At 37.0% G+C, this 13695-nt stretch overlaps 2 pseudogenes; both read left to right on the top strand.

Moving 5' to 3' along the window:
* Positions 1-1895: 1895 nt before the first annotated feature.
* On the top strand, positions 1896-2019 carry LOC114087520 (U2 spliceosomal RNA; annotated as a pseudogene).
* Positions 2020-2852: 833 nt separating this feature from the next.
* On the top strand, positions 2853-8326 carry LOC117794739 (ATP synthase F(0) complex subunit C2, mitochondrial pseudogene; annotated as a pseudogene).
* The last annotated feature ends 5369 nt before the right edge of the window (positions 8327-13695 follow it).

Here is a 13695-nt window from a genome sequence, read left to right as displayed (position 1 = left end):
TATAAAGAACTTAAAAAACTTAATACCAAAACAAATAACCCAACGAATTAAACAGACACTTTACAAAAGAAAAAAATACAAATAGCCATAAAATACATGAAAAAAATGTTCAATATTATTAGCAATTAGGGAAATGCAAATCAAAACTACACCGAGACTTTATCTCATACTAGTCAGAATGGCAATCATAAAGAATACATCCAATAATAAATGCTGGAGAGGCTGTAGAGAAAATGTAACAGTTTTACACTGTTGATGGGACTGTAAATTAGTACAATATCTATGGAAATCAGTGTGGAGGTTTCTCAAAAGATTAGGTATGGAACCATCATTATGACCCAGCTGTATTGCTCCTTGGTATTTTATCCTAGAGAATTAAATCATCATACTACAGTGATACATGCATACCCATGTTTATAGCAGCACAACAGCCAAACTATGGAACCAGCCTAGGTGTCCATCAATGGATGAATGGATAAAAAAATGTGATCTATATACACAATGGAGTTTTATTCTGGCACAAAGAAAAATGAAATATGTCATTTGCAGGCAAATGGATAGAACTTGAGGCCATTATTTTAAGTGAAATAAGCCAAACTCAGAAGGTCAAGGGTCATATGTTTCCTCTCATATGTAGGAACTAGAGGGGGAAAAAGGAAACGAAAGGTGGGGGTTGGGGGTAGGGATCTCATGAAAATCAAAGGGAGATCAGTAGAGGAAAGGGACCAGGAAGTGGGGGGACGGGGAAAGTTCTGGGGAGTGATACTGGCCAAATTTATTGTTATATTGTGCACATGTATGATACGTAACAACAAATCCCATCATTATGTACAACTACAATGTGCTAATTTAAATAAATGTGGAAAGAAAAAGCAGACAGGAAACACAAATGATAAAAAAGTAAAATAAATCGGAACTATATCCCGAAAACAATGCATTAGAGAATAAAACAGTTATGTGTGAACTAAATTAAGTTTGCTTAAAGAGTCAAGTAATTAACATTTTAAAAAAATATTCTTTAGTTTTCACTGGATCTTTTATTTATTTATTTATATACAGTACTGAGAATTGAACCCAGGGTCTCACACATGCCAGGCAAGCTCTACCACTGAGCCACAGCTCCAGCCCCTAATTAATATTTATGTAAGCTCCCACTGAGTAAATAAATTTCAAGTAGAATTTTTTATTATTTTTTTTCTTTGTCTAGCTTTCATGTCTCTGTTTCACAATAATTACAGGTTTTCCCCCTTGAATAAAATTTTATAATTAGATAGAACAGCTTAAAACAAAACAACAAAAGCTAGTTTCCTGCCCAAGTCTTCTTTTCTTTTTCTTTTTTTTTTTTTTTGAGATAGGGTTTCACTAAATTGGCCTGGAATTTCTGGTCTTTTTGCCTTGTCCTCCTGAGTAGCTGGGATTACAGGCCTACACCTCTGTGTCAGCCTCCTTGCCCAGTTCTTGTACTTAATTGTGGTTTAGTCAATATATACCTATAGTGTCATTATTTTGTGTGTTGTGAAAACTTCAGAATAACTGCCACAGACCATTTGGAAAAATTGCTCCTGTCCAGTATATGCTATAATTTTTGCCATTATAATTTTTATTATAAATAACCATGCTCATTTAAAAATACAAACAACCCTATTTCATAAAAGATCCCTAACCCCTGGGAACAAGCAAGGAATAAATAATACCTGAGTTAGTAGCTGTTTGTTGTCCTCTATTAAAACTTAATTGTCTCGGCAATGGCGAGGTGCTAAGCAACGCAGTGAGACCTTGTCTCTAAATAAAATACAAAAATAGACCTGGGGATGTGGCTCAGTGGCCGAGTGACCCTGAGTTCAATCCCTGGTACCAAAAAAAAAAAAAAAAAAAAAAAAAAAAACTCCATTGTCATTACTTCTCAGCCTTTTGGCTAAGATCATGTACTTGTAGTACCTGTTCTTATCAGTTTAATATCTGATATGCCCTCTATCCGAGGACAATATATTAAATGGATATTTTTTTTAAAAAGGCTCTATTGTCCATTTCTACTAAATCTCCTGTAAACTTAAACACAATATTTTTAAAGAATTTTTAATTGACACAGAATAATTGTACTTATTTATAGGGAATAGCGTGACATTTCAATAATGTACGCAATTATTAATTCAGGGCAGCTGGCACCACCACAAACACTGATCTTTTCTTTGAATTGAGATACACATTCCTTCTATCGCACTGTACCCCGTAATCATTAACCATCCTCTCTGTATTCCCCCATTCCCTTACACTTTCAAGGAAACTACTATTCTACTCTTTATTTCTATGATATCAACTTGTTAGCTTCCACATATTTCAGAAAAGACCAAATTTTTTGAAATATACTGTGACCAGATTAATCTCTGTATTTTTATCTATTGCTTGTTCAGTGTCATGGTCCCATTTCTTTCTTTTCCTTCATGCCCTTCTTGCCAGCAGGAAGTATTCAGTTTATTGATTTGTTTGCTCTTTATTATTTGTCTTCTCCACTAGAACATACATTGTATTATTGCAGGGGCCATGTGAATCTTCTTGAAAATTCCTAACATAGTCCAAAGCCCTGCACTGACCCTCAATGAATAGTTATCCAATGAAGAAATACATAAATGTATTTGGTGCTTATTCGCATTTATATGATAAACACCTACATACCCAGCTCTCATCTCTGTGTCAATTTTCTAGCTTTGAGGGAGAGCTATTATTAAACTGTTTTGTCTGGTTGTTATAGCAACCCACTGGTCTCCAGAACTACCACTTATTTCTGATGTGCATATTCTACCAGACAACCAAACAATGCATAATGTTTTTAATTATGGACTAATGCTGTTATTATGAATCATATTTCTCACACTATATATTTCTCTACCTTTTATGAAGATGGTGGAAAATTAAAAGGGAAACTTAAATCTGGTCAAACCATCGAAAGCGAGGAGGCAAAAGAAAAACAGTGTGGTACACCTCCACTCCCAACTCTCATATTACCTGCAAGTTTCTTTACCTTGCCACAAACCCCCATGAATTTGATTTCCGTCCAAGTTGTTAAGAGCGTTTTGAAAATTAATTGCTACAAAACAAATTTAAAAGTGCTCTGTTAAAGCCTTAAATTTCTTCTTTTTCTCTCTGTTGCCTGTTACTTATAATATTTCTTATTAAATTAGCAAATGATAATAGCCCTACCAAAATTGAAATTTACTCTGAAAAAGGTTTCAAGTGAGGTACTCACCTGCCCCCACCTGCTCCCTTTACTCATATTTTAGGCACAGGAACTCAAAAGGGTTTTATTAAACTGGGTTAGATCATTATAGTACACTCATCACCATTTCAATAAAATAGAGTTTATCCAAGTCATTCATTCAGCCATGAATTTTTTTAAGATAACCTCAACATTTTATTACCTTCATAATAAAACAAATAATGAAGCTTAGAACTAGATCACTTGCTCCTTTTCTCATCTCCTTCCAGTTCAATGAATTTCTTAATACCCAGCCTTCTCTTAGATCTGCAGTTAGGCTCATCACACTCAGGCATCAGCAGAATCTTGGTAGTTTTAGACTTTTTCCTGAAAATTGGCTTAGTCTTCCCACCATACACACTCTGTTTCTTGTCATTAGTGCTGCTTTCCCTGCGCATACAGACAATCCTTTCCCTTCTTGAACTGCGTCATTTATGGGATTTGTGTTTACCATACTTCTTACACAATGTCCAGTGGGTTTAGGAAAGTCCATCATGTTTGCAGAGCATTATAGGCATGGAAAGAAAGAGGTCCAACAATATGTGTTTTTTTTTTCAATTGTTTTTTAGTTGTAGATTGACACAATATCTTTATTGATTATTTTTTTAATGTGGTGCTGAGGATAGAACCCAGTGTCTCACACATGCTAGGCAAGTGCTCTACCACTGAGCTACAACCCCAGCCAACCAAGAATGTTTTTTAAAAGATAAAATTTATTTTGTAATGGCAGACACCATAAGGGGATTTTACATGTATGGTGCTCTGTGTTCTCTCCTGTAGGTTTTGGTCATACATGTCAGGCACCTCCCAGATTCATCACTCACTAGCAAACAGCCCCATAACCTCATTTAAAATAAGTGTAATGCAATTTTATTACCTCCTGGGGTTATTTGATAATATAGAAGCAGTATCCACTTTAATACATGCAGCTGTCTTTAATAATACACTTTGGGGAGTGCTCTCAAGAGGAGAAAATGAAAGAGAAGAAAGAGCAGTATAGAGGAGTGTCAAGATTATAGGTCTTGGTATTAAAACCCCAGGCTTTTCTGATCTGTGTATTTGTAAGAACTTCATTTTGGTTTTCTAGAAATCTTCATGCATTTTCATTCTTGTACATAAGCACTGAATGCTGCACAATACATCAATCATCAGACTCTTGAAATATCTGTCTATTGTTTAAAATTAAAGGATATTCTGGGTAGAGAAGTGCACACCTGTAATCCCAGCAACTTGGGAGGCTGAGACAGGAAAATGACAAATTTGAGGCCAGCCTCAGCAATACAGCAAGACCCTAAGCAACTTAGTGAGATCCTATCTCAAAATAAAAAATAAAAATAAAAAGGGCTGGGGATGTAGTCTGGTGGTAAAGCCCCTGTGTTCAATCCCAAAACAAAAACAAAAAACAAACAAAAACCCTGAAGAATGAGAGGATCTGGTGTCTAGCCACACAGATCTTGCAAAGATTACTTGTTAGAGAGTCACCATATCCCAGGTCTAGTTCTTTAGAAGTTTGGATATTCAATTAGTACTATACCTTGATGGGGTTGGGTTTGAGTACTGAAACATATTACAAGAGTCAAATATATAAAAGTCATTATTAATATAATATATATGTGTATTTTAAAATTTTTTATGGACACAATATATTTATTTACTTATTTTTATATGGTGCTGAGGATTGAACCCAGTGCTTCACATGTGCGAGACAAGCGCTCTACCACTGAGCTACAGCCCCAGCCCCTATATGTGTATTTTATATATAAATATTTCAGTACTGGGGATCCAACTCAGGGACACTCCATACCTGAGTTATATCCCTAGCACTTTCTATTTTTCATTTTGACACAGGATCATGCTAAGTTGCTTAGTGCCTCGCTAAGTTGCTAGCCTCAAATTTGCAACCCTCCTGCTTCAGCCTCCTGAGTACCTGGGACTACAGACATGAACCACCATTCCTGGCTATCCCCATCATAAGTTAATTTGTAATTAGTAAATATGACTTATTGGTGTTCTCTTATCAGCATGTATTCTTGTTGTCTAGAATTCATGAAAAACACAATCTCATAATTTCTTGATTTAAAAACATGTACAACTAGAGGAATGAAAACAGTGTGGTACTAGCAAAAGAAAAGCATATAGACAAATGATATAGATTTGAATGTCCAGAAGTAAACCCATAGATGGATGACCAGTTAGTTGGTTTTGAGATGAGTAGACTTCAGCAGATGATTCTGGATGCTTATGGGTAGTAGAATAAAGTTGTGCATTGTTGATAGGAATATAAAATGGTGCAGCCACCATAAAAAAACAATTCTTCCAAACTTAACCAGGTATGGTGGGACATACCTTTAATACCAGTGACTTGGGAAGCTGTGGCAGGAGGATCTCAAGTTTGAGGACAGCCTCAGCAATTTAGTATTACCCTGTCTCAAAAAAGGGGGGTGCTTGGGATGTGAATCACTTGTAAAGCACCCCTGGGTTTAATTCACAGTACCAGGAGGAATTAAAAAAAAAAACTGGCCCAGAAATTCCACTCCTGTTCAACCACAGGGCTAAAAAGTCCCCAGCGTAAGTACTATTTTCTGATCCCAAAGAAAGAAATTGAAGGACCTCACTGAGAGATTTTAGACATTTTATTACTCACAAGTTCCTTGGTGGCAGTAGACCAGAATAAAATGGAGGGCTGCCTAGTCCAACTGCTCATATGGGTTTCTTCAGACATTTTATGAGTACATATTTTACCATCAACATCCTTCTGCTTTGTTCTTCATTTAAAGACTGGAGATAAAGGAATTGATCAGCTTGCTTTCTCCTTGCTCCCCTCCCCAACATATTCTTGGGATCCTTCTTAGTTTACCTTTAGAAACATCAACCTTCTAGGCACTGACTTACGTTTAACCCAATAATACCCAACAGATTTGAAAACAGGAATTAAAATACCAGTATGCTGCTAGATATGGTGGTACATGCCTGTAATCCCAGCTACTTGGGAAGCTGAGACAGGAGGATTGCAAGTTTCAGGCCAGCCTGGATAACTTAGTGAAAAGCTGTCTCAACATAAAAAATATAAAGGGCTAGAGATATGATTCACTGGTAAAGTGACACTGGGTTCAATCCCAAGTACCAGGGTAAAAAACCCCATTCTTCTATGTTGCTAGTATTTGAATAAATCTCTCCCAAAGGCCCATGTTTTAAAGGCTTAGTCTCCATGGCATAATTGGGATGGAATCTTTAAGAGGTGGCCCTAGTGGAAGGAAGTTAGGTCATTGGGGGTGTGCTACTGAAGGGGATACTGGGATCCTGGCCCCTTCCTGTCTCTCTTATTTATTTATTTAATATGGTGCTGAGGATCAAACCCAGGGCCTCGCACACAATAGAGGAACGCTCTACCGCTGAGCCATAACCCCAGCCCCAACCTTCCTGTCTTTCTTATTTGCTTCCTGGCCACCATGAGGTGAGCAGTTTGCTCTACCATGCACTCCCTACCATGATGTTATGCCTCACCTAAGACCCAAAAGGAAATGGAACCAAATGACCATGGACTTAAACTTCTGAAAGCATGAACCAAAATAAACCTTCCTTCATTATAAATTGATTATTGCAAGTATTTGCTACAATAACAGAAAGTTGAATAACACATATAACTGTCCACAGCAGCACATGGTATATCCATAAAATGGAATTATTCAGCTATGAAAAGAAATGAAATACTTATACATGCATGATATCTTACAATAATCATCCTAAGTGAAATAAACCAGGCATAAAAAAGACAAATTTTGTTTGATTCTGCTTGTATTAAATATTATGAATTATATCAATATCTAGGATAAATTAATTTATAGTCACAGAAAGTAGATTAGAGGTTATCAGGCAGGAGCTGGAGATGGTAAGTTAATTTTTAAATTATTATCATTATTATTATTATTTTGGTCCAGAGATTGAGCCCAGAGGCACTTTACCACTGAGCTGCATCCCCAGCTCTTTTATTTTTATTTTAAGATAGGGTCTAAATTGCTTAAGGCTTTGCTTCATTGCTGAGGCTCCTCAAACTTGTGATCATCCTGCCCCAATTTTGGGAGTCTTTGGGATTGTTGGTATGTACACCATGCCTGGTTCCTTTTTCTTTATATTTTCTGTTTGTTGTAATTAGAATATATTTGATATATTGAGATTTATGTGGGAGGGAATTGTGCAAGGACATTTTTTTTTCCTTGTAATATTATTCTGCTACTTTTGGAAGGATGAGCAAAAGTTGAGAGAACAGACTTGAAGTGAAGACAGTTTAAACCATATTAGCGGGCATTCAATAAATATAGGAGGTATGAACTCTTACTGCCCTAGCAAGACAGTGATGTTTATAACAATATAATTTGCAAAATAAATGTTGTGGTAAAACATAAAATCAACTATTTTAACAATTTTTAAGTATACAATTGAGTGTCATTAGGTAATTCAAATTGTAAAACTATCACCACTATCCCTCTCCAGTGAATTAATTTTGAACTATTTTAGCCTGAGAATCAAAAGTCAAAGGGTTTTTCCTGGTGCACACTTGTAATCCCAGATACTTTGGAAGCTGAGGCAGGAGAATTGCAAGTTTCAGTACAGCCTGGACAATTTGTTGAGGACCTGTTTCAAAATAAAAAATTAAAAAGGGCTAGGGATAGGGGTTGAGGTTGTGGGTCAGTGGTAGATCACCTCTAAGCTGCTGAGCCAACTACTGTTTGCAATAGTTCTGAACCGACCAGAGACACTGACATATGAGAGCTTCAGCAGCTTGGCAGTCCCATGTCCCCTGACCTCACTTATCCCTCCCCTTAGCTTCCAAACCAGCACCATTTCAAGGGACACTGACACAGCAGCCAAGTTCATTGGGGCTGGGGCTGCCACAGTTGGGGTGGCTGGCTCTGGGGCTGGGATTGGGACTGTATTGGAAGCTTTATCATTGGTTATGCCAGGAACCCTTCTCTGAAGCAACAGCTCTTCTACGCCATTCTTGGCTTTGCCTTCTCAGAGGCCATGGGGCTCTTTTGCCTGATAGTGGCCTTTCTTATCCTCTTCACCATATGAAGGAGCAGTCTTCACCTTGCATTCTTTCTCCCATGTCTTGTCTGCTCTGTGTGTCCTTTTTCCTATACCTCCTCAGGCAGTCTGGGGAAAGTGGTTGGCTCAGGGTTTGACAGAGGGAAGACAAATAAATACTGTATTAATAAGAAAAAAACAAAAACAAAAACAAAACCACATTAATTCTTTTACTCCTCAAACAAGCTTGGGAGGTTGGCACTTTGTACTGTTTTACAGTAAAGAAATCGAGGCACAGACAGATTGCAAGGTCTTACAGGGATTGGCAATGACTAGCATTAGAACTTCAGTCTTTAAACACGCACTGTTCTTCCTACTCTGAATCTTGCTTTTTTGACCTACAATTATGGTGAAGGTCAATTCATATAAGTACACATAGGTCTCCTTTCTTTTAACACCTGTAAAATATTGCACTGAATGCATGTAGCATAATTAATTTAACCAGATTTGTATATATAGATCGTAGTTTGTTTCCAAGTCCTGATTTAGAAATAATGCTACGTTTATTATATATATTGTTTCTCACATGCATAAAAGTATCTGTAGATAAATTTCTGGAAGTAAACTTTCTAGGTCAACAGATATGTTTTAAATTTTTTTTCTTTTTTAAAAATTTATTATTTTTAAAATTTGTTCTAATTAGTTATATGTGACTGTAGAATGCATTTTGACACATTGTACAAAAATGGAGCAAACTTCTCATTCCTCTGGCTGTACATGGTGCAGAGTGTTTTCAAATTTTGATTTGTGGAAAAACTGCTCTCTGTAAAGGTTGAATCAATTTATTGTGTTCTAAAAATGTAAATGCAGCATAGATATAGTATGGTAAAGTCCACAGAAGGAAACAAGAATGAGGTTGGAAGGAACAAGTTCAGTATACTCAGGTTCCAGACAGGGGGTTACCACATGCCATGTAGGGCCACAGAGGAAAGGCCAGGTTTTGTTCAGCGGGCAGCAGATAGGATGGACAGAAAAGTCCAGGTCTGAGCCTTCATTGGGAATTATAGGGGATAATTATAGGGGATAAGTCAAGGCAGGACAGTGTACACAGTTTAGGATTAGCTAATTTGAATAGTTCTGTCAGGCTTTGGGCAATGGGGTGGTCTCTAGTTACCTGATATTTGTGTGTCAGAATAATTTAGGGTAAGGGAATTAAAAGTTGGCCTGCTGTATCTTTGGGTTCTGCATCCATGAATTTAATAAACTGTGGATTAAAACATTCAGTAAGGGCTGGGGTTGTAGCGTGGTGGTAGAGCACTGGCCTTGCACGTGTGAGGCACTGGGTTCGCTTCTCACCACCACAGAAAAATAAATAAATAAAGGTATTGGGTCCATCTACAACAAAAAAATATTTTTTTTTTTTTTCAGAAAAAATTGGGACCGTGTTTGTTGGGGTAAACAACAGTTAGTGCCTAGGAAGTCTTGCAGTTCCTGCTAGAGATATAAGGACTTGAAAGAAAGTGATAATGAGGATAAGAAGGAAACTGGCCACTTCCCTTGTATCTGAATCTTTAGGTAGGGATCAAAACAGAGTGATCTTGGTTGTAAAGAAAAAGAATGCATTTATAAAACATCTGAAGAAATTCATTTGTGCAAAAGGCACACAACCTACTCTGTATATATTTTCCTGCTTGTAGGCACAGTGGAGCCCTCCTTGTCCTGGACTATTGGCCCTAAGAATTTCTTTATTTTTTAAAAAATATTTTAAAAATATCTTCTAATTGTTGATGGACCTTTATTTATTTATATGTGGTGCTGAGAATTGAACCCAGTGCTTCACATATGCTAGGCAAACGCTCTTCTACCACCCCAGCCGTGCCCCTAAGGATTTGAGTACTAAAATGTCCAAATTGCTCTCTCTGCTTCTGCTGTCATATCCAAAGCCACTTTCCTCCACCACAACCTTCCTTCATGATGTCCTGGCTTACTCTGAGGAGTGGAGTTGACCATCTGTGGACTGAGACCTCTGAAACAGTGATAAACTTTTCCTCTGAAAGAGAGAGGGGGGGGGAGGGAGAGAGAGAGAGAGAGAGAGAAAGAAAGAAAGTTAAAATGTCCAAACCTTCTCTGCTGAATTCTCCAATCCAAGTTCTTTCTTAGGCATCCATAAATAGTATGCTGGGGCTTTTGCAGTCCTGGGGTTGAACAATACTGAGACTGTGTTTTTTTTTTTTTTTGGTCTTACATTAGGTATTTTAAGTAATCTAAAGTATGCTGAGGACATGTGTAGGTTATGTGTACACACTATGCCTTTTTATGTAAGGGATTTGAAAATCTGAGGATATTGGTGTCCCTAGGGGTCTTGGAACCACCCCCATATCAGCTTGTTTGTGTTAGATGAGGTGGGTGGAACTACAACAAACTAAGAACTGCTTGCTTTGTATATGAGAGAATGCACCAGTGGTATCTTCACCATCTTTAAGAAAGGGCTTATAGGGCTCAGCGGTAGAGCGCTCGCCTCGCACATGTGAGACCTGGGTTCGATCCTCAGCACCACATAAAAATAAAGAGAATAAAGATATTGTGTCCATGTATAAGAAAGGGCTTATGCTGGAAGGACAGTTTCAACTTTGTTAGCAAGCTTTTTAAGATGTCAAAACACTATAAAACACAGAAAAAAAAAAGATTAATACATATACTTTCACTAGCAGTATATAGGATTATCAATTTTCCACATCTTCACCAATATTATCCAATTATTTGATCTTGTATTTGACAGGTGAAAATGACATCTATACAATAAATGTTATGATATGCCAGATTCTGGTCTATATTCTGGGAACAAAACAAAGCACTTGCCCTCAAGGAGCTTCCATTTCCAGAAATGTGCAGGGTCTTTATGAAGAAAACTGTAATACTTAAGACTTTTTTTTTTTTTTGGTGGTGGGGATTGCCTTGGGCATGCTCTCCTGCCCCTACAAAACTTTAAAGACAAAAAGGAACTAAATGGCCAGGTATGGGGCCATGGTGGTGCACACCTGTAATCCCAGCAGCTCAGAAGGATGAAGTAGGAGGATTGAGAGTTCAAAGCCAGACAAATACAATAAAAGGACAGGGGATGTGGCTCAGTGGTCAAGTGCCCCTGAGTTCAATCCCTGGTATTCCCCTCCCCACCCCCCAAAAAGAACTAAATGACAAAACACATATTTATGAGATGAATGAATGTTAGAAAGATGGTAATTATTGCCAACTCAATAGGTGGAGTATAAAATCACAACACTTTGGGAAGAGCAGAGGAGACAACTTGATAAAATGTTATTTGAAATAACAAATGAATATGAACCATGAACATTTTGAAAAAGAAAGGTTGTTTGAGGATATTTGCTCTACCAGAAGTTAAAAACATTATAAAAACACATTAAATCAGTATGGTACTGGCATAGTAACAGACACCCAGAAACTCTAGTTTATATATATGTTGTGCCTATATATGAGCAATCATATTATTTTAATTATAGCTACTTAACATAAAAATCTGATAGGTTTGTTTCTTAGTACAGTTCTCAGAATTGATAATATTGAGAGACAAAGTCTTGATAAGTTGCTGAGGGTGGCTTTGAACTTGCAATCCTCCTGTCTCAGTCTCCCAAATCACTGGGATTATAGGTGTGCACCACCACACTCGGTGACCATGCTTCTTTGAATGCGATTTTACCAGTTTACCTCAAGAATCCCAGTGTCAGAAAGGTTATCCGTATACATCCAGTGTTAACACGGTGAGGAAAAAAAACCTCTGATCATGGGGGAGGGGTCAGAGATTACTGGAATAAAAAACCCCTATTATTTGGATATTTACATTTATAATGTATATTATAATATATAAAATATATTGGTATCAAACACCAAAACATATTTTCTGAGTAATCTTTAAAATCTGATTTAGTTCAAGATTTAGAGATATTATTATGAGAACAGTATCTAATTTTGAAGGTAAAGGAGTTAGCTTTCTTAAAAAAACTCATCTACAGCACTGGGAAGGTAGCTCAGAGTATAGTACTTGTCTGGCATGTGCAAGGCCCTGGGTTTGATTCGCTCATACTGCAAAAAAAAAAAAAAAAAAAAGTGCATCTAAGAGAGCTGAAGGTATAGTTTAGTAGGAGGACATGTGTATCTCTGTATGGAGGAGTTCAAGGTCATTCAGGGAAACATAAGAAGAACGCATTAAAAAAAAAAAAAAAAAAAGCCCAGTACAGTGGCACATGGCTGTATCCCAGCAATTTAGAGGCTGAGACAGAAGAATAGTAAATTCAAGGCCAGACGCAATAAGTTATTGAAGTCCTAATGCACTTAGTGAGACCCTTTCTCAACAAACAGAAAACCTTTTAAAGAGAAATACTTCACATAATTAGATGTGGTTTAAAAAAACGTCTTCAATACTGCATTTTGTAGGAGCTAAATATAAGTATAGGAGCATTCCACTTGTATTTATCTTTTCCAATTGAGAATTGAGAAAAGTAAAGGATCAAAATGTACTGCTTAGCTACCTGACAAGTGAACTATAAAATATTTCTTCATGGGCTGGGGATGTGGCTCACGCGGTAGCACGCTCGCCTGGCATGCGTGTGGCCCGGGTTCGATTCTCAGCACCACATACAAACAATGATGTTGTGTCCGCCAAAAACTGAAAAATAAATATTAAAATTCTCTCTCTCTCTCTCTCTTTAAAAAAAAAAATACTTCTTCATAACAAAGGGGCAAGTTTAGGCTTTTCCATTCACAAAGTATCCAAATAAGCAGAAGGAACAAACATAAAGACGAATCTCCAAATACTATCTCACCAATGCTAATTTGACTCTTAATATTAGAAGGAAAAAAAACCCAGTATTTAAATTATTTTCAAGAAGTTTTTAATAAACTATTGTTTCCTTAGATGTATACTAATAATTGTAAAAAAACAAATATTTGCTAACAAAAGTTAAATACTGTACAATTTATGAAAAATAAAATTTAAAGAATTAGAAGCACTAAAGAGAGGTACCGACTTCAAATAGGAAATTTAACCAGAAAATGGGGAATTTGTAGTATGTCTAAGTGAACGCTAAAAACTTTTATTACTAAAGTCAGAGACCTTACTATTTTAGTTCAAATCTTTATCTACACACTTTTAAAAAATTTTTTGGTACTGGGGAGTAAATCCAGGGGCACTCAACCACTGAGCCACATCCCAGCCCTTTTTTATATTTTATTTTTAGACAGGGTCTCTCTGAGTTACTTACGGCCTCGCTAAGTCGCTGAGGCTGGCTTTGAACTTGTGAATCTCCTGCCTCAGCCTCCTAAGCCACTGGGATTAAAAGCGTGCACCACCATGTCTGGCTCTACACAGCTTTAAATAAACCTTAAAAAATATTTTCCAGTAT

The sequence above is a fragment of the Marmota flaviventris genome, chromosome 4 (assembly GCF_047511675.1).
Source record: "Marmota flaviventris isolate mMarFla1 chromosome 4, mMarFla1.hap1, whole genome shotgun sequence".
Lineage (NCBI taxonomy): Eukaryota > Metazoa > Chordata > Mammalia > Rodentia > Sciuridae > Marmota > Marmota flaviventris.
This window is presented reverse-complemented; position numbering and strand designations above follow the sequence as displayed.